The sequence below is a fragment of the Mytilus californianus genome, unplaced genomic scaffold (genome assembly GCF_021869535.1).
Source record: "Mytilus californianus isolate M0D057914Y unplaced genomic scaffold, xbMytCali1.0.p SCAF_6, whole genome shotgun sequence".
NCBI classification, from domain to species: Eukaryota; Metazoa; Mollusca; class Bivalvia; order Mytilida; family Mytilidae; genus Mytilus; species Mytilus californianus.
The window spans coordinates 68,721,939-68,742,143 of record NW_026262712.1 but is presented as its reverse complement, the minus strand read 5'-3'; the positions used below and the strand labels follow the sequence as shown (position 1 = coordinate 68,742,143).

Here is a 20,205-nt window from a genome sequence, read left to right as displayed (position 1 = left end):
TTAGAAAAACATGGGATTTTCAATATCCCATGGGATAAGGCAAATCCCATGGGATTAACCATTATCCCATGGGATTTTGGTTAAATCCCATAGGATTTTTTGGGGTCCCATGGGATAATTGTAGTCCCATGGGATATTTGTTGTCCCATGGGACAAAAAAAATCCCATGGGACTATAATTATCCCATGGGATTTTTAATATCCCATGGGACAAAATAAAATCCTATGAGATTCAAATTATAAATATACAGTAGTGTGTATGTTACAATGAATTCTGTTTGGTAGTAAATTGTTTTAAGATGAATCTTTTTAGTTGTATATCTTTTTTTCCTTGGAAATGTTAATGCAATTATATTGTTCTATAACTGTTCAAAACTAAACTTTTAAACAACAAAGCAGATAATGTAAGTATCAATATATGTTTATTTATGAATTCTAGAATACTTTTTTGAAACACAATTTTTTCCCATTTGAAATCAATGAAAACTCTTTTATTAGGCTTAACATACTAGTAGCTTTTTACGTAAATCTATTTTTTTTCAGGATATCCCTCCACCCAAAAAATTAATAGTTTCTTATCATCCAGCATTGTGTGATTGTAATGTATAGTCCACTTTTTGGCCATTCAGCACAGAACATTGTCATTATTGTGGTTTTAATATCTTTTGACTTGAGATATTTAATAGAACTTCAATTCATTGACTGAGTGATGAAAATAATAACTGATCTGACTTTTGTCTTTGAATTTATTCTGGTCTTGTTTCTTTGTTTTCTCCTTTTATTCTAATTGATGAATTTCAATCCTTCTGAAAAAGAACCAATAAAATCCGAAGTTATGGATAATAAAAAATTGTTTGCAGACATGTAGCAATAACATATGATTTTCAATAAAAATAGCTATGGTACTGATTGTTGAAGGTTGTCCAGTGTTATCAGTTGCTAACCTCCTACATCCTTTAGTCTCTGATGGAGAGTTGTCAAATAAGCAATATACCACATCTTCCTAATTTAATATTATATAACAATCAATTTATGTATTCTTCTTTATAACATTTGGGTATTTTCCCCAGTTATATATATATATATAGATCAATGTTAAAACTTTAGGCAATTACAATAACATTCCATTTTTCGCAAGAATTTGCAATATATTATACAAAACGCCAACAAACGAAACATATTTAAGCTTCTATAGTTCTGAAAGAGTTCCACTTGTGTTTTATTTCAATGAGAAATACCTTGAATTCTTTCGACATGTTGGAAATTATAACATTGATACAAAAAATTATATTGTTTTTTTTTCTTATTTTTGTGTTGTTCGGTTGCTGTCTCATTTTTATATATGGTTATACATATATCCTAAATCTTCTTTTTTTAATACTTAGTTATTAATAGTAAAAATGGGATATTTTTTATTTTGATAATCTCAAAACATTATTATTCTATCAAATAACTTATTTTCAAGTTCACAAAACACCAATGTGTCAGATATTAATTTTAAGAAATCGGTCACTATAAACATGATCAACAAGCAGTTGACAGGATGTCATGCAAAAATCTCAATAATATTAAACTTTCACAAAAACTTCATACTCAGGAGCACTATTAAAGTTCTTAGTACAGGACAAATTCCTAGTACAGGACACCATGCCTGGCAAACACTAGCATGTGTCAATGTCTAGTCAATCAAGTAATCAGGCTCAAAATCTTAGTTTGGCACTGAATTTAAAAGTTCACCACATAATGAACATGTGTATGAAATTCAACTTCATGGTAAGCTATGTACCTTAACCTAAAACTTTAACCTAAGAATGTACTATAATTTCACATTATGACATTTCTATGTTCAGTGATCCATAAAATCAGGGTAAAAACAGTAAATGTGGTGTATAATGTATAAACAAGAGTGCACACGCTGAAATGTTGCGCCTTCTTTACTAATCATTGATATCATGTTGATAGTCCTAAATATAAAGCTTTACTACAACTATCACATAAACTCAACATGATCCAAGAAAATGAATTCAAGGTCATATAAACCTGACAAGAAATACATGTACACCTTACAACCATTCAATATACTAAATACAGTTGACCTATTGCTTATAGTTTCTAAGAAGCAGACTTAACCAAGAAAACTAAACATTGACCAATGAACCATGGAAATGAGGTGAAGGTCAGATGAACCATGCCAGGCAGACATGTACAGCTTACAATCCTTCCATACAAAACATATAGTTGACCTATTGCTTATAGATTAAGAAAAACAGACCAAAACACAAAAACTTAACACTGAGCAATGAACCGTGAAAATGAGGTCAAGGTCAAATAAAACCTGTGAGACTGACATGTACATCATAAAATGTTTCCATACACAAAATATATATGACCTATTGCATTTAGTATTAGAAAAAAAGACCAAAACTCAAAAATTTAACTTTGACTACTGAACCATGAAAATGAGGTCAAGGTCAGATGACACCTGCCAGCTAGACATGTACACCTTACAATCATTCCATACACCAAATATAGTAGACCTATTGCATACAGTATAAGAAAAACAGACCAAAACACAAAAACTTTACTATAACCACTGAACCATGAAAATGAGGTCAAGGTCAGATGTCACCTGCCATTTGGTCATGTACACCTTACAGTCCTTCCATACACCGAATATAATAGACCTATTGCTTATAGTATCTGAGATATGGACTTGACCACCAAAACTTAACCTTAAATATAAAAAAGAAGATGTGGTATGATTGCCAATGAGACAACTCTCCACAAGAGACCATATGACACAGAAATTAACAACTATAGGTCACAGTAAGGCCTTCAACAATGAGCAAAGCCCATACCGCACAGTCAGCTATAAATGGCCCCGAAATGACAATGTAAAACAATTCAAACGAGAAAACTAACAGCCTAATTTATGTACAAATAAACTGTTGCGCAATACTTAGTAAATCTGTTGTCAGACTATAAACAAATAAAATCTTATAACTTGGAAACGTAAAATCGAAAATTTATAAAAATGAAAAGGGAGCTTACAAAAATAGATATAAACAATTCACCAAAGTTTCATAAAAAAAGCTGAAAGCATTTTTTAGTTATTGTCCAAAAACTGGAAAATCCCCCTTTTTGTCATGAATAAAACCCCATAAATCGGGAATGTATTGTCTAAAATTTATTAAAATCAAAAGGGAGCTCATGTCAATAGAAAAAAACAATTCACCAAAGTTTCTTGCAAATTGGTGAAATTGTTTTTGAGTTATTGTCTGAAAACTGGAAAATCCCCCCTTTTTTAATGAATAAAACCCAAAAACTCGGAAACGGAAAACCTGAAATTTATAAGAAACTAAAGGGAGCTCACATCAATAGATATAAACAATTCACACAAGTTTCATGCAAATTGGTGAAATTGTTTTTGAGTTATTGTCCGAAAACTGGAAAATCCACCCTTTTTTAATGAATAAAACCTCAAAACTCAGAAATGGGAAATCCGAAATTCATAAACAAGAGGCTCTAAAGAGCCTGAATCGCTCACCTGTTATTTTTTTTGCTTAAATCTTTCATCAATGATTATTTTTGCTTTTTACCCATATGTTCCATTTTAGCCATAGTGTCTATGTTTCTTGACGTACAAGGAAATGAAATACAAAATTTATACTAGATTCTTTTTAGAAGATTTTTAAAGTTAAAAAACATAAACCAACTTGTGTAAAATTGTCCTTAAAGGGCAATAACTCCTTAAGGGGTCAATTGACAATTTTGGTCATATTAAACTTTTTTGTAGATCTTACTTTGCTGAACATTTTTGCTGTTTACAGTTTATATCTATCTATAATAATATTCAAGATAATAACAAAAAACTGCAAAATTTCCTTAAAACTACCAATTTAGTGGCAGCAACCCAACAATGAGTTGTTCGATTCATCTGAAAATTTCAGGGCTGATAGATCTTGACCAATTGAACAATTTTACCCCATGTCAGATTTGCTCTAAAAGCTTTCGTTTTTGAGATATAAGCAAAAAACTGCATTTGACCCCTATGTTCTATTTTTAGCCATGTTTGTCGATGGATCAAAACTTCGGATACAATTTATAAACTAGATACCCTAAGGAACATTTACTTAAAGTTTGAAGGTATTTGGCCCAGTAGTTTCAGAGGAGAAGATTTTTGAAATAGTTTATGAGGACAGACGACGAGACAGACGACGGAAGACGACGGATGCCAAGTGATGACATAAGCTCACATCGGGCCCTTCGGGCACCGGTGAGCTAAAAAACGAAAGGGAGCTCACGTCATATATAAACAATCCACCAAAGTTTCATGCATATAGGTTAAAGCGTTTTTGAATTAATGTCTGACATGTTGACAACGGACGGATGGACGGACGGACGGACGGACGGACGGACGGACGGACAGACGGACGGACGGACGGACAGACGGACGGACGGACGGACGGACAGACGGACAACAGTATACCATAATATGTCCCGTAAACAGGTGTATAAAAATGAACGAAAAACAAATATGTAACACATAAACAATGACAACCACTGAATTACAGGCTCCTGACGGGGTTAAACATGTTAGCTGGATCCCAACCCTCCCCCTAACCTGGGACAGTGGTGTAACAGTACAACATAAGAACGAACTATAAAAATCAGTTGAAAGAGGCTTAACTCATCAGATGGATAAAAATACAAATACTACAAATACAAGTGGACGTAGTACCTGTACATCCAAACAACAAAAAGACACTAAGTACAGATCTGAGAGTACTCGCAGTTACTGACAGCTAGTTCAAAGCCACTAACAACTAATAAAACAAATCATGCATCTAAGACTTAGTTCTTGTTCACTGATCCATGAAATGAGGTCTAGGTCAAGTGAAAACTCTCTGACGAGCATGAGGACCTTGCAAGGTATGCACACACCAAATATAGTTATCCTATTACTCATAATAAGAGAGAAATTAACATTACAAAAAATCTGAACTTTTTTTTTCAAGTAGTCACTGAACCATGAAAATGAGTTCAAGGATAATGGACATGTGACAGACAGAATTGGTATCATGAGGCATCTATATACAAAGTATGAAGCATCCAGGTCTTCCACCTTCTAAAATATAAAGCTTTTAGGAAGTTAGCTAATGCCACCACTGTAGCCGCCGCCGGATCCTTATCTGTATTTCAAGCTTTCTGCGACAAAAGTCGCAGGCTCGGCAAAAATACATGAACATTTTAAAGTACTAAATTTTGAGTATATACATGTAAAACCACAAGTTTCTAGCTGAAGTTCATGGTGAACTGTAACCAAAAACTTTAAGTGAATATAATTTAGAGAAAGACAGATGGATGCACAAACAGTATCAAAACAGAGCATCAAACTTACCGAACAAGATGTTTTACATTTATTCTTCAGAAGCAGGAAAATTGAAGTGTTTCTTTTCTTTCTCTGCCCTCCATGATATAAACTTCAAATTCATTCATGCAAAATATGAAAATCTGCAAAAGTAGGACCTTGTACATCAGCTTATCCACATTTTAACTTTTGAACTGCATTGTTCTTTTCATCTTGCTGGCAACCTAAATAAAAAAAATGATAAACAAATTATTCTGAAATAACTTCGTGTATTCATTTTTGTTGGTACAAACAATTTTTCCAAATTTAAATGAAAACATCATCACAAAAAAGGACGTCATAGTCATACTAACCTCCGAAATATTTAAACAAACCAAAATTAATACTTGATTAAGATCTTGTCATAAATGTATAGCATGGATACCTCTTATTTTTGAAGACCATATGTCTATTGCATACTTATATTCCTTTGTACAAGAGTATGCATATTAATATTAAAGATTGATTCTGAGGACTTTAAAATCAAAGAGGTAGTGCCATTATCCCCTGAATTCATTACACTATACAATGCCATAAGGCTACTCCAAGTGGTATGCCAATCTTTAACATGTTAAATTAGCATGATTAATTTAAGTTTCATAACTCCATGTGTACACTTTGAGAATCTTACAATACTGTTCATTCTGATTTTCAGAACTTATTGTGAGGTTTTTATTATTTAATGCGACTGAGAGCTGTATTGAATTCTTATATCTGATACATATTTATGAGCTGAAGACCACCTCCGGGTGCTGGATTTTCTTGCCGTGTTGAAGACCCATTGGTGGCCTTCCGCTGTTGTCTTCTCTTTAGTTGGGTTGTTGTCTCTTTGACATATTCCCCATTTCCATTTTCAATTTTATGTATGCAGGTTTTTCTTAAATCACAATAATCAATCTCACATGTTTGTCCATTATTCAAAATTAGCAACAATAAATGCACACAAAAATTAACATTGTTAAAGCTTTTTTTTAAATTCAAAACTATTGCCCAAAACCATTAAATTCCTTGTTTGATTTATTTTATATTTATTATTATTATTCAAAGCCTTTTATGGCTAGCTAGATGGTATGGCTTTTGCTCATTGTTGCATTCATATCGTTACCTATACCTAACTTGTGCATCGTTTGGTCTCTGGTGGGGATAGGCCTGCTGAAGAAGTTTCAACTTGGAATTTACCGGACAATTGAGTATTTATCCAAAAATGTAGAAGAAAGCTATTTATAACTTAAATTATGTTGAAATTAAAGATGTAAATTGTCTGTAACATGTTGTTTCATTTTGATAAGTGAGGTACTGGTGATCTGACGAAATTTATAAACATGAACTTTTGACCTATAGGAGTTACCTTACTGGAGTTTGGATCCAGGTCCATTCGCCCTGATTCACATTCAACCTTAATTACTTGTTAGCCTGAATAAGTTAATATCTGTTTGCCCTGGGTCCATTCGCCCTGATTTTAAATTTAATTTGTTATCTTGATGTATAATGTTTATTTTTGAATAATATTTATATTGTATTGCTACTACATGTACTACCAGATAATTTACATTATTTTCCTTTGATTTGCACTATAGAATACAGGTATACTGTTTTTAATATAATACAACTGAAGACGATTTTACAGTGGCAGATCCAAAAATATTCATAAGTGACTGCCTATAGCTAAGAGGGGGCCTGCTCCTGTCATGCTTCAGTGATTCCCTATATAATCAACCAATTTTTTTCAAGAAAAGGAGGCCCCAAACCCCCCCCCCCCAACACTAAATCTGCCTCTGCTTTAAAAATCAACTGAAAACCATTATTAACTGCATGTATTTATCTTAATTGAAAACAATTTCTTGAGTTTTTCTCATTTGTATCACCCTGTTATATATAAATTTTATTTTGTCACTTTTTAAAAATAGGAATGATTTAAATTCCTCAATAATTCTAGTCAATTAAAAATGTATGAATAAATTATTTAACCTTTATACTATTAATATCAATATATTTCATTTTTGATAAAAATAGGGCAAACGGATTCTATGGACGAGCAGACATTATACCCTTGAGGTGGTTTTAAAAAAAGCTTACAACTTACATGTACCATATTAAAGCATGGAAAAACAATTCAGCAGTTTTTACAAAAAAACTTACAAATAATATTGATAGTCATTAAGTCATGTACAATACAGTATACTTACGATTACTTGTAAGTTTTTTTTTGTAAAACCGACTCAAGTATACTTATAATCAATCTTAGTTGTAAGTATTTTTGTGAAATTGACTCCTGGAGTCCTTAAAGACTATTTATTCATCTTTTGGATAATTTGTTAGGTTTTTTTATGAATATACAGTGGCGGATCCAGAACTTTTCATAAGGGAGGGCCAGCTCCAGTCATGCTTCAGTGATTCCCTGTATAATCAACCAAATTTTTCCTAAGAAAGACAGAAAGGAGGGGCCCGGGCCCCAAAGCCTCCCCCTCCCTTGGATCAGCCTATGATATATGTTTATATATCTCTCTGATATGCCATTTCAAATCAAATGTGTATTTAATAAAACTTTACAGTAGAAAAATAATGGATAGTTATTCATTTGGGAATTTTTCAAATTCACAGCATGCCGGTGCCTATGTTCAAAGTGGTGGGTTTTCAGATTCTTTTCATCACCCTCGTTGTATTGCGGAATAACGATTTAGGCCAATTGAGAAAAACATCATGTCTGTGGTTGATAATAATAATAGTGTGTGTGCATTAATTTTCTATACCTTCTTATGTAATATTTTTCCAATTTTAAGTACTGACGGCAAGAGTTGTAACGTATAGTGTACCAATGTCTTGAGGCCAATGTGCTATTTACAAGTGCGATCGAGGAATGCAGGGGAAAGAAACTTATCAATAATGTTTATTCTTAAGACAAAAATTAGCCGCCGTAAAATGAACCAAGTCGAGGAGGTTACTGACACGTAATAGGGCAGAGACATATATACACATATGTGTATATATGTCTCTGTAATAGGGTCATCCCTCGAGAACATTAACTAGTACATTGATAATTTACTATGCAGCCAGTATCCCGAAAAAAAACAACGTATGGATGCAAAACGCTTAGTGGTTTTCGGCTGACTGCTGATACGTGCACTTTGTCTCAAAATATCCCGGATAGTTGTTTCATTACCAATCATACCACATCTCCTTATTTTTATATATACGAAAGCTTTATTCATATTTTTTGGTGTATTGATGAATGTGTAAAGATACATTTTAAAATACAGCACAAGAGATGCAGCCCGGATTATATAAAACTTATAGGTCGAAGACATACTGACAACGCCATGGCAAAAACTTAAAAACGACCAAATGACGTACAACAGTCTATAAAACTTTACTATAGCATACAAAACGCAAATATTTAAAACACATAAGAAGCACCCAGACAGTCAAATAGAAATTAAAAGAATAAATAATTTGTAAACTAGGCCTACAGCTATATTTTCTTATCATCTAACAGTAAACATAGGTTCTGGGTTTTATGTGATAAGTCATTTTTTCATGCAGACCCAGTTTCATTGATATTTTTAACTTAAAGTGGTTATATGCATATCAGCCCAGATTACACATTCTAAACAGGTTAAATTAAATTTACAAATTCAGATCTACTAGCATTCAACACCCAATTACTTACTTGCTGTATATTGCTAACTTTGATTGTATATTGTCTATCCCTCAACATCGTGAATACGCCATGCGAGGTGTTGGCTATGTTTGATACAGGGTGGCGGCTTCGAAGCGTAGAACAAAATCCAGGTAAATGAAAGTATAAAATTTTGTTGTTGAAAATTTTAAGTACTAAATTCCTAAATTTGAACTTAACTCCGTTCTACGGGTAACATGGTTGTTTGATATGAAAATAGGATAAAAGCTTCCGAAAATTATCACATTATAAGTATTCGTAAATGGATATGAAAAAACCTAACAAGGAATAAGTATTGGTAAACGGACAGAAAGTCGCAGTAAAAAAGTTTAAATTAATTATTTTACAATTGTTTAAATATATGAGAGAAAGTTCTTGACGAATTGACTTTATTTATAGATAAATGTATTTAGTTGAGGAAATGATTAATTCGCCTTCAAATAGTTTTGTTTTATCAAAAACCTATAAAAAGGAGACATTTTTGACAGCATGAAGCCAGTTAATTACCCAATCACTTTGGCAGATTGTTTTCTTAACAATCATTGTTCAATATTAATATTCAAAAATAAATTTTGTTTACAAGTCCGTTTCCTTTTAAAAATATTTCAGAAAAATGCTGAAACGTTTTTCAAATTAAGTTTATTCAAAGAAAAAAATATCCAAAAAATGAATCGTGACTTTTTACTTGTTACTTTATGTTGTACGTTCTAAGTGTCAATCCTAGCAAACACAAATTTGGAAATAAAATTGATTACAATGTAATTTTATAGAAGAAAAAAGGGGGGTTAATGAACAAATTATTTCTATACACTCATATACTTCTAAAAAGATTTGAATTTGTAAGCTGTCTATAGATAATGTTAAATCATTTCAAGAGTTTCAATTAATTTAGGAGAAAAAAAAGATTATAAACAGTTTAGTTTTCGACGCCTTCTAACTATAAAAAAATAGTGATTCTTTTTGTAGATTTGGTACTTCAGTTTCGACTCAAAATTTCCTATTGAAATTGTTAGAAATGTATAGGAGAAGATTGCATTTGTAATTTATGTAATTGTGGTGATATTGGCGACGCGATTCATTATATTATAGCAAGGATTTGTACAAATCCTTGATTATAGAATGTTCGACAATAGACGAAAGTAGACAAACCCTATTTAAACGGGGTTTTGATATCTAAGGACGCCACATTTTACATCGAATAAGATCTATATTTTTTAACGTTTTCAAATGAAATAACATGAATTGAAAATTTCCCGACTATGTGAAGATTTCTTATATTTCGAAATGGCTTCAATTATTACATACAAAATGAAAAATGTATTAAACTTCTTTTTGTAAAAACAATATTCAGTATTTTTAGAAACATACGTTATACAGATGTTCTCAATAAAAAACAATCATTAATATATTTTATGGTGATTTTTATAATGACTGACTGAGAAGAAATGGTATTCATCCTCAATTTCTTGTCTACTGCAGGATAGGCAAATAACATAAGTTTATTTGCTACTTTTTTTCTTCTTTATTTTGTATAAATGATTTTTTTTTCTTCAAATTTTAACATTTTTTTCTTCGAAAAATGTGTAGTGTTGCAACAGGGAATGGACACAGATACTTAACTACATTTAACGAAAGAAATTTTGTGTAATGTCATCAATCTGTATTACACATCGACAGGATGTTCTCTAGAAAACTATGGTATTTCTAAAATGTTATACACACCCCAGGGTACACGCACTGTCGTAATGGAAAATGACTGCATGCTTTAATTACCTGTATAATCAGCCATGCAAAAAATCCGTTGACTGACCATGTCATTACAGTTTAATTTTTTTTCCTTAGATCAAAACGGAATATTTATTTTAACTTTAGAATTTAAAACTTTAAAAAGTATACTTTGACATAATTATGAAGTAAAAGAATTTAACAATTTAATAATTGGATTTTTCCAAAGATTAAGATACAATTATATTTATTATTCTAGGACTGACAGATATATCACAGGCACTTGTCTCAGATTTTTTTCCCCTATATACCTTAATTAAAGTATTATATAGATATTTTTTTTTCTGAGACAAGTGCCTGTGAGATATATACATGCATAAGTCCAAGACATATATATTTGTAAATCAAAATGATTTACATAATTACTGGGAAATAATATAATGTTTCAGTTATGTTGATGTCACAAATACACATGAATTATTTGATGATGCATGCTGGAATTTCTTATCTAAATGCATGACCGTGACTACAGACATATATCCATTTACTGATTCTATAATTTCTTGAGAAAAAAAAATCAGGAGGGAAGTCAGAGGGAAGTGAAACAAACATTTTAACCTTTTATTAAACATTGTTGGGAAAACAATAAAATACGACACTGAGTTTTGAAAAAAAAGTTTATGATTGGTCTTGATTTTTTTTTAATAAAGATAGAAACAATTTTTTGTCCCAAGAAAAAAAAAAACAATGCCCCCTTTTTAGCCACACCGACACACGCCGATGAATGGAGAATTCCAAGTAGGGTCACAAGGTCACATTTTAAAACTTTTTCAGTCGCCCAGTCTCAAAAAGCAATTTTGACTGGCTTTGTTTTTAGTCGAATTATATTTTTGCAGGTCAGGTTGCAAAGTGGCAGGTCTGATTTGACCATGTTGACAACGGTCCTAAAAATATCCGAAAAAACGTTGAATCAAACGATATGAACCTACACAGTTTTAATAATTATTATAAGACTGACACACACCAGTGTGCTAATTGTGCTGGGTGAGGTGCTGTAACTTGATATACACGAATCATTAAGTTACAGTACTGTTAGGATTTGCCTGCCTTTTTACAGGGACTTTCTATACTAACTGTTAGTATAGACTGTCCCTGGCTTGAAAGTATGGTTCTCTGCTCAGCAACGGTCGTGTGATTGTAGCAGTAAAATACATCGGGGGGGGGGGGGGGGGGGGGGGGGCTTCAATACTTAATTGATAGGGGTGTCGCTTGGGTTCTGTTACCCCACCCTTTTCATATAATTTAGATCTTAAAATGTATACCTTTTCATATATTATGTGGGTAAAATTGTTACCTTTTCCCATATTGGCTGGGTTTCGTGGGGTGTGTTGGAAAAGTGGAATATTTAAGGCTAAGATTCTGTGTGTAATGTTTACTTACGGCGAGACTTTCGGCTGTGAAAAAATGACAGGGCTTTGCATATACAAGTACATATACAAGTAATTGGAACTTTATCGACCTTATCATATATTTCTGACAGTTTTCCCCACCTATTCCCATATTTTTTTAAAGCTGGAAAAAGTGACATATTCCAGCGGCACGTCCTATCACCATGTATATAGGAAGTACCCCCCCCCCCCCCCCCGAGTAATATACGCAAATGTATAAGTTAATACATTAATTCAGGAGCACAGTCTGTCTTTAACGTAAATAACTTCGAGATTAATATGTAAGTTTACTTTGCTTATCGATGTTCCTGTAATTCAGATTTATATTTATTTGTGAGACCCCCGTCACTATTTATATTCACTCAAGAGTCACTCAAAGAAAGGGATTCTCCGTTACTGGGAAAATCTTATCTGATTTAGGATCAATTTATTGGTTACACTCCCCTATCACCAGTGATTCTTTGTCGTAAGATGACATTCTGAAAAAGGTATACTGTTGGCTATCAATTTGCATGATTAGTTACAGATGTCGACTCGGACTACTGCAAAAGACAATAATTCAGTTCACTGATTTAGATTGAATAGTGGTTCGGTTAATTCTCCTTTTCCCCAAACAAGTAGGAATTAGGTTTCATCTTTAGGTAGTCAAAATAATTATGACGTCTTGCAAGACTATTTTAATTTTTTTTCTATCTATCTATCTTTATATTTCCGCACTCAGTCACAACTTTGACTATTATGTGGTCGTACAACAGGGGTTTGTTACAATTTGCCGGATTTTCTATCCTTACGAACCCTGAAAAACTAACCAGGCCAGGAAAAAAAAAACCTGTCTCCACTTTTTATCCCACCAGAAAATCAAAAGGTTGTCTCCTTATGGAGCTTCCATTTGATTTTTATGGGGGGGGGGGGGGGGGGGGGGGGGGGGGGGAGCTAGGATGAAATTTGAAAAAAAAGCAGGACAGGAGTTTTGAGTAAAAAAAAAAGGCAGGATGACAATTTATGTAAAAAAAAGTCAGGATAAACCAGAGACATATATACACATGTATATATGTCTCTGGATAAACTAATAAAAAAAAAGGCAGGACCAAATAAGAGTGAAAAATATAAAGGCAGGACAGAGATTACAACTTAAAAAAATATGCAGGACAACATTTTTCATCCTAATCCCCCCCATAAAAATCAAATGGTAACTCCCTTACACCTACATGACAAAAATATATACAAATATGGTATCATTGGACATTGCCAATGCAACGGCTCTTCAACAGAAACTAAAGACGTAGAAGTTAACAACTATATAGGTCACCGTAGGCTCTTCAACAGAAACTAAAGACATAGAAGTTAACAACTATATAGGTCACTGTACAGATTTCAACAATGGGCTAAAAAGCCAAACTGCGTAATAAGCTACAAAAGGCCAAAATAGATAGACGATATCTGACCATGGTAGAAATGATCAGAATGTTGAAAAATAAAATCTACTGTCCATTTTAAATGGCATCAAAACTGGCAGCTGACTCATAGGAGTTGTTGCCTTAAATACAGATTTTTACCTTTTTTTTTTCTTCATATTTCTTGAATTTGCCTTTTTATCTCTAAAACTGTAATATTTAAAGAGAAACTTACATTTGTAAATCTTATTAAAAAGTTATTGCTTTTCAATGATGATTTTGATCCAGTTTTTGCAAAAACTTGGAAACTTTAAATCTTGGGTAAATTCCTTATATTATACTGCCTGGTCTCGTGGTAGCGTGTTCACCTCAAGTGCAGAAGGTTGTTTATTTTGAACCCAACGGGGTAAAACCAAAGACTTTAAAGTTGGTATTTGCTGCTTCTCCCCTAAGCATGCAGTATTATTAAGGAGTAAGAGCAAATACTGGTTTGTTCAGAGTCAGAATTATGTGTCAAGGTAAGGTGACATGTCTCTCTGAGAACTAGTGTAAGAGATAAATTAGTCCTTGTAAAAATTGTCTGGTCAGACAAATATAACTAGTATAAAAAGTCCATGGATACAGAATTTACTAGTATATTTAGTCTGATGTCAGTAATTTATGTCCCCAGACTAATTTTTCTAGTCCAAGACATCACTATTCCTAGGTAAAAATGTCCAGTTTTTATACGGCCGCAAAAAAATTTTGCAGACGTATATTGGTATGACATTGGCGTCCTCGTCCGAAGACACATTGGTTTTCGCACAATAACTTTAGTTTAAGTGAATGGATCTATATGAAATTTTACCATAAGGTTCAATACCACAAAAGGAAGGTTCAGAATGATTTTTGGGGTTATGGTACCAACAGTTAAGGAATTAGGGGCCAAAAAGGGGCAAAAAATAAGCATTTTTGTAACTTCCAGTCAATAACTTGTGTGTTAGTGTATGGATCTCTCTGACATTTTACCCCAAGGTTCCTTATCACAAAGGAAATGCTGGGATTGATTTTGGGGGTAATTGCCTGATATTTTAGGAATTAGGGGCCAAAAAAGGGGCAAAAAACAAGCATTTTTCTAGTTTCATGACAATAACTTGTGTGTAAGTGTATGGATCTTTCTGAAATTGTACTACAAGGTTCCATATCACAAAGGGAAAGCTGGAATTGAGTTTGGGGAAATTGCCCAAAACGTTTAGGAAAAAGGGGCCAAAAAGGGGCTAAAAATAAGCATTTTTCTAGTTTCCAGACAATAACTTGTGTTCAAGTATATGGATCTCTCTGAAATTGTACTGCAAGGTACCATACTACAAAGGGAAGGCTGGGATTGAGTTTGGGGGTGATGAATCAAAAGGGGATTAAAAAAATGGGGGGGGATTTTTTTTTCCTATTTTTTTTCTTTAAAATTTTCCATTTTAAGTTGGTTATTTTTTATTTATGTATAAAAGCAAATAATAATGATATGATTTGATTTCATCAAAAATTGAAATATTGGGCTTGTTTGATATGCTGAATTTAACCGTGTATTAAGATTCTTAATGTTTGGTCCCGTTTTCAAATTGGTCTACATTAAGGTCCAAAGGGTCCAAAATTAAAATTAGTTTGATTTTAACAAAAATTGAATTCTTGGGGTTCTTTGATATGCTGAATCTAACCGTGTATGTATTTAGATTTTGGATATTGGACCATAATAGGTAAATTAAAAATTTTTAAGTTCTTAGACCACATTCATTCTGTGTCAGAAACCTATGCTGTGTCAAATATTTAATCGCAATCCAAATTCAGAGCTGTATCAAGCTTGAATGTTGTGTCCATACTTGCCCCAACTGATCAGGGTTCTAACTCTGCAGTGTATCAAGCTGCACCCAGCGGAGCATTTTATTCTAATACTGTATGCAACATGTCAAGTATATTTGGTGTATGAAATTTTTTTAGGATGTACATGTTAGTCTGGCTTGTTTTATTCGACCTTGACCTCATTTTTATGGTTCATTGCTCAATGTTATTTTTTTGTTTTTTGGTCAGTTTTTCTATTTTCTTATTTTCAAATTAGCAATAGGTCAACTATATTTGGTGTATGGAATGATAGTAAGGTGCATATCATGATATGTTTGACTGAGAAGTTTCGTCTTACCTTGACTTTATTTTCATAGTACATTGGACAATGTTTAGTTTTTGTGGTTTGGTCTATTTTCGGATACTGTAAGCAATAAGGCCCCTATATTTGGTGAATGGAATGATTGTAAGATGCACATGTCTGGCATGTTTTATACGACCTTGACCTCATTTTCATGGTTCATTGGTCAATGAAAAGTTTGCATTGTTTTGTCAGTTTATCATATGCTTTAAACAACAGATAAAATATATTTGGCGGATGTAACGATTGTAAGGTGTGCATGTCTGTCTGGCAGATTCATATAACCATGACCGTATTTTATGGTTCTTTGGTCAGTGCTAAGTTTTCTTGGTTTTTTCTTTTTATCAGATATTATAAGCATATGTCTACTTGTAAGTGTATGGAATGATTGCAAGGTGTCATAAAAAAATAAGAAGTTGTCTGTCTGCCAAGGTTAATATTACTGTGACCTCATTTTCATAGAATATTGATAATATTAAACAAAAAAAATGATGAGCATGACAAGATATACAAATGATCCAAAATTGTGAGTTGCCTACCTCATTATGTAATAGTAGTTATTGTCATTAAATGATAATGTTTATCCTTTTATGTGTAGGGCAAGAACATTAAAGATAAAGGGAAACTATAAACAAAAGAAATTATCAACAAAAATAGATTTACAGACGTCAACAAAGCCTAAATGGTAAGTCAACTTCTATAAAAGTTATTGCCCTTGAATAATGATTATTATGAAAATAAGATGTGGTATGATAAATGAGAAAACTATCCACCAGAGTTCAATTAAGTGGATGAAAGCAATGCAATTACTTATAAGAGGCCAATGATGACCTGTAAATAATGAGAAAACCCATAACCTATACATGATATAGTCATCTATAAAAGACACCACAAACAAAATTTGGAACAAAACATCAATTCAAACTTCAAATATACCAGACTAATTCATAAAAAAGAACAAGTTATGAAAAAACAAATATGACAGACGTGAACCAACATCAACCACTGAACTATGTACAGGCTCCTGATTTTGGACAGGCAAAATATGGCAGGGTTGATATAAAAATAAGAAGCGGTATGATTGCCAATGAGACTTTTCTCCAATAAGGATCAAATGACATGAAATTTAACAAAATTAGTTCACTGTACAGCCTTCGACAATGAGCAAACCCTATACTGCATAGTAAATTATAAAAGGCCATGAAATTCAAAAAATCAAATGTAAAACAATTCAAAAAGGGCATGGCTTCATTTAAAAAGGGCATAATGTCTATCCATGCTAAACATGCTTGGGGGAAACACCACAAAGGCGAAAGCTAAGTGCCTGATTTTTGCACAAAACAATAAACAAAAAACAAATATGATATATAGCAACAATTGACAACCACTGAATAACAGGCCCCTGACTTGGGACAGACACTTACAAAATGTGGCATGGTTTAACATGTTTGCTGGCACCAAATCCTCCTCTAATTAAGGACAGTGGTGTAAGTGTCAGTTCAATATAAAAACTATAAAATCAGTTGAAAAGGGCTTTTTTCTGCTCTTGGGTCAGGTTATTTTTATACATTCCCGTTTTCATTCTCAATTTTATTAACTCATTAGAATGCAACAAAGCAGAAAAACAGCTACCAAAAACACAGACCGGATGTGGCTGGACATTTATTCTTTCCCTGTAACAAAAAAGACTCAACATACAGATCTATTAGTACTCACAGTTACTGACAGCTAATTCATAGCAAATATCAACTAATAAAATAAACATTTTGTGAGCACCCATCCCACCCCTAACCTAGGACAGTGGTTTTAATATCAGCACAACCTTTGAACAAACTGTAAACATTTGTTGCAATTGGCTTAACTCAAAAGACTGCAACAAGGCACAAAAACAACTAATATGAAAACCATAGACACAAAGCACTGAAATAAGAGTACTTACAATTTTAAATATTCGAAAGTTTTATCAAAATGTACATAAACATGATAAAGTAGCCATTTTATTGCTGTATTTCTCTTCATTTATAATTTTTGAGTTTTGTGTATTTGTAGGTCTGACATCTTGGTTTTCATGATCATCATTCAACAGGTCAATACTGAACAGAAAAATTTAAAGTTGATATTTTTCTACATAGTGTGACTTTTTTGTTAATTTGAAATGGAATGTGTTTTTTTTTCCTACATAAGAAAGAGGAAATTTCAACATAATGACTATAAACAAAAAGGAGTCATATTATCATGATCATAGATGCACAAGAACTAAATCATGTAAATGCAACAACGTAATTATCAATTGAAAGAAGGGAGGAATGAAAAAATATATTAGTATTTTGTTGTCCAAATGAACTTGCTTTGTCCACTCATTTAAATTGCTCCATCCAATAAAGATGTACGGAGGAAGATTTTTGAAGAACAGATTGCAAAAATGTTTTGTCTAAGAATTGTAGGAATATTCTAGTGGATGAAATAATTTATTTACTTGACTCTTATATAGTGGACTGAATAATTGTACATAGCAAGCTGAAACAAGAAAACTAAAACTTAACAGGAAAAGTGTTTATTTTATAAATTTGCAAATATAAACGTAATATTATGAACACCACAAAGGTATAAGATTCAAATTGTTTGCATATTCATGTATTGCAATGGAACTATAACAAAGAAAACTTTACCTCATTAAAAGAGTAAACTATTAAATGTGCTTTGTCAATTTATTCAGTCAGAATATGAAATATTTTTTTCAGTTCTATTTTTCATAATAAAACAAACAAGACAAAGATTTCAAATCAATATTTTTTTCTTTTATTAAGACATGTCATCATTTTATTTCAGTTAAAGGATTTTATTTTTTTACTTTAAATATTATTATACTTTCCAAAATAATAATAATCTTTATTGTCATATAAACAAATTAAAAACATGTTTGTGACAAAAAGAAAAAACCCAAAATACACTCATATTTATATTATAAACTTTTTACTACCAAACAGAATTCATTGTAACATACACATTACTGTTATTATTTGAATTCCATAGGATTTTATTTTGTCCCATGGGATATTAAAAATCCCATGGGATAATTATAGTCCCATGGGACAACAAATATCCCATGGGACTACAATTATCCCATGGGACCCCAAAAAATCCTATGGGATTTAACCAAAATCCCATGGGATAATGGTCAATCCCATGGGATTTGCCGTATCCCATGGGATATTGAAAATCCCATGTTTTTCTAAATCAAATTACAAAATATATATAATAATATCAGCAGAAAAGCAATGAAAATATTGAATCCCATGTAATTCCGCACATTTTGGTTATATACACGACACTGTAGGTGTAAGGAGAGGCGGCGGCGGATTTGCAAATGAGTGTTTTGCAAATTAAAAGTGTCCAGTGTTTCATATCTGCTGAAATCTCAATCCATTAAACTCAATTTCATGTCGTCGTCAAAACGTTTAGCCTTTTTTTTGTTATATCGACTAAGTTATTGTTGTAGGACTCAGTTATTGTTGTAGGACTCAGTGTGGTTCTTCAAAAAGTAATATAAAAACATTCTGTTTATAAAAGCAACTATATGAAAAAATCTTTATAAAACAATTGTCAACCAAACAAGTATACATTCATTATGCTTTGATGCTGGTAAATAGAAGTTACCAAAAGCTAAATATGTGTCAAACTTTGACATAAAATTACATATCAAAGACAAAATTTTGATAGTTTAAAACAAAACATTAATACAAATTTATGTTCTCATATTAACATTAAACGGCAGCAATTGTTGACAAATGATGTGTCTATGGTGTTTCTGACCGTCAATGATTACGATATCCAAACTAACACAAACGTTGAACATGTTAACCGGACGTTACTAAATACGAGAAAAATAATATACAAAAATAAAACTCGGAGGAGGAATGTATATATGCGACGTTAGCACTCACTGATAATTGAAATGCGGGTTATTGAGTGACATGGCACCATCAATATATCTGAAAGTAAAATTAATATCATTTTGTCTTTGAGAGGTTCTGTATGAATTTTGCTTCATATGAGTACAAAAACAAGTTGGTCAGTAGTGGTAGACACCTATAGCCCATAAGAATAAGAAACTTTGACATAAACTTGCTTATTAAAACAAAATTTGATAGTTTAAAAAAAACTTTAATACAAATATATTTTCTCGTATTAATATTAAACGGCAGCAATTGTTGACAAATTGTGTCTCTTCAGTGTTTCTGACCGTCAATGATAACGAAATCCAAAATAATACGAACGCTGAACATGCAAAGCGGACATAACTTAATACAAGAAAAATAATACCAAAATTCGGCGAAGGAATAAAAGCTGAGAATAAAAATATCAAATTAACACTTTATT

General features: G+C 32.3%; 1 long non-coding RNA gene across 1 annotated transcript; it reads right to left on the bottom strand.

Annotated features, from left to right (window-relative positions):
• Nucleotides 1-399: 399 nt before the first annotated feature.
• On the bottom strand, nucleotides 400-8,316 carry LOC127706859 (uncharacterized). Its single transcript, XR_007984592.1, has 3 exons — nucleotides 8,160-8,316; nucleotides 5,401-5,594; nucleotides 400-805 (listed from the first exon to the last, which is right to left on the bottom strand). It is a non-coding gene; the product is annotated as an uncharacterized LOC127706859 (long non-coding RNA).
• Between the last annotated feature and the right edge of the window lie 11,889 nt (nucleotides 8,317-20,205).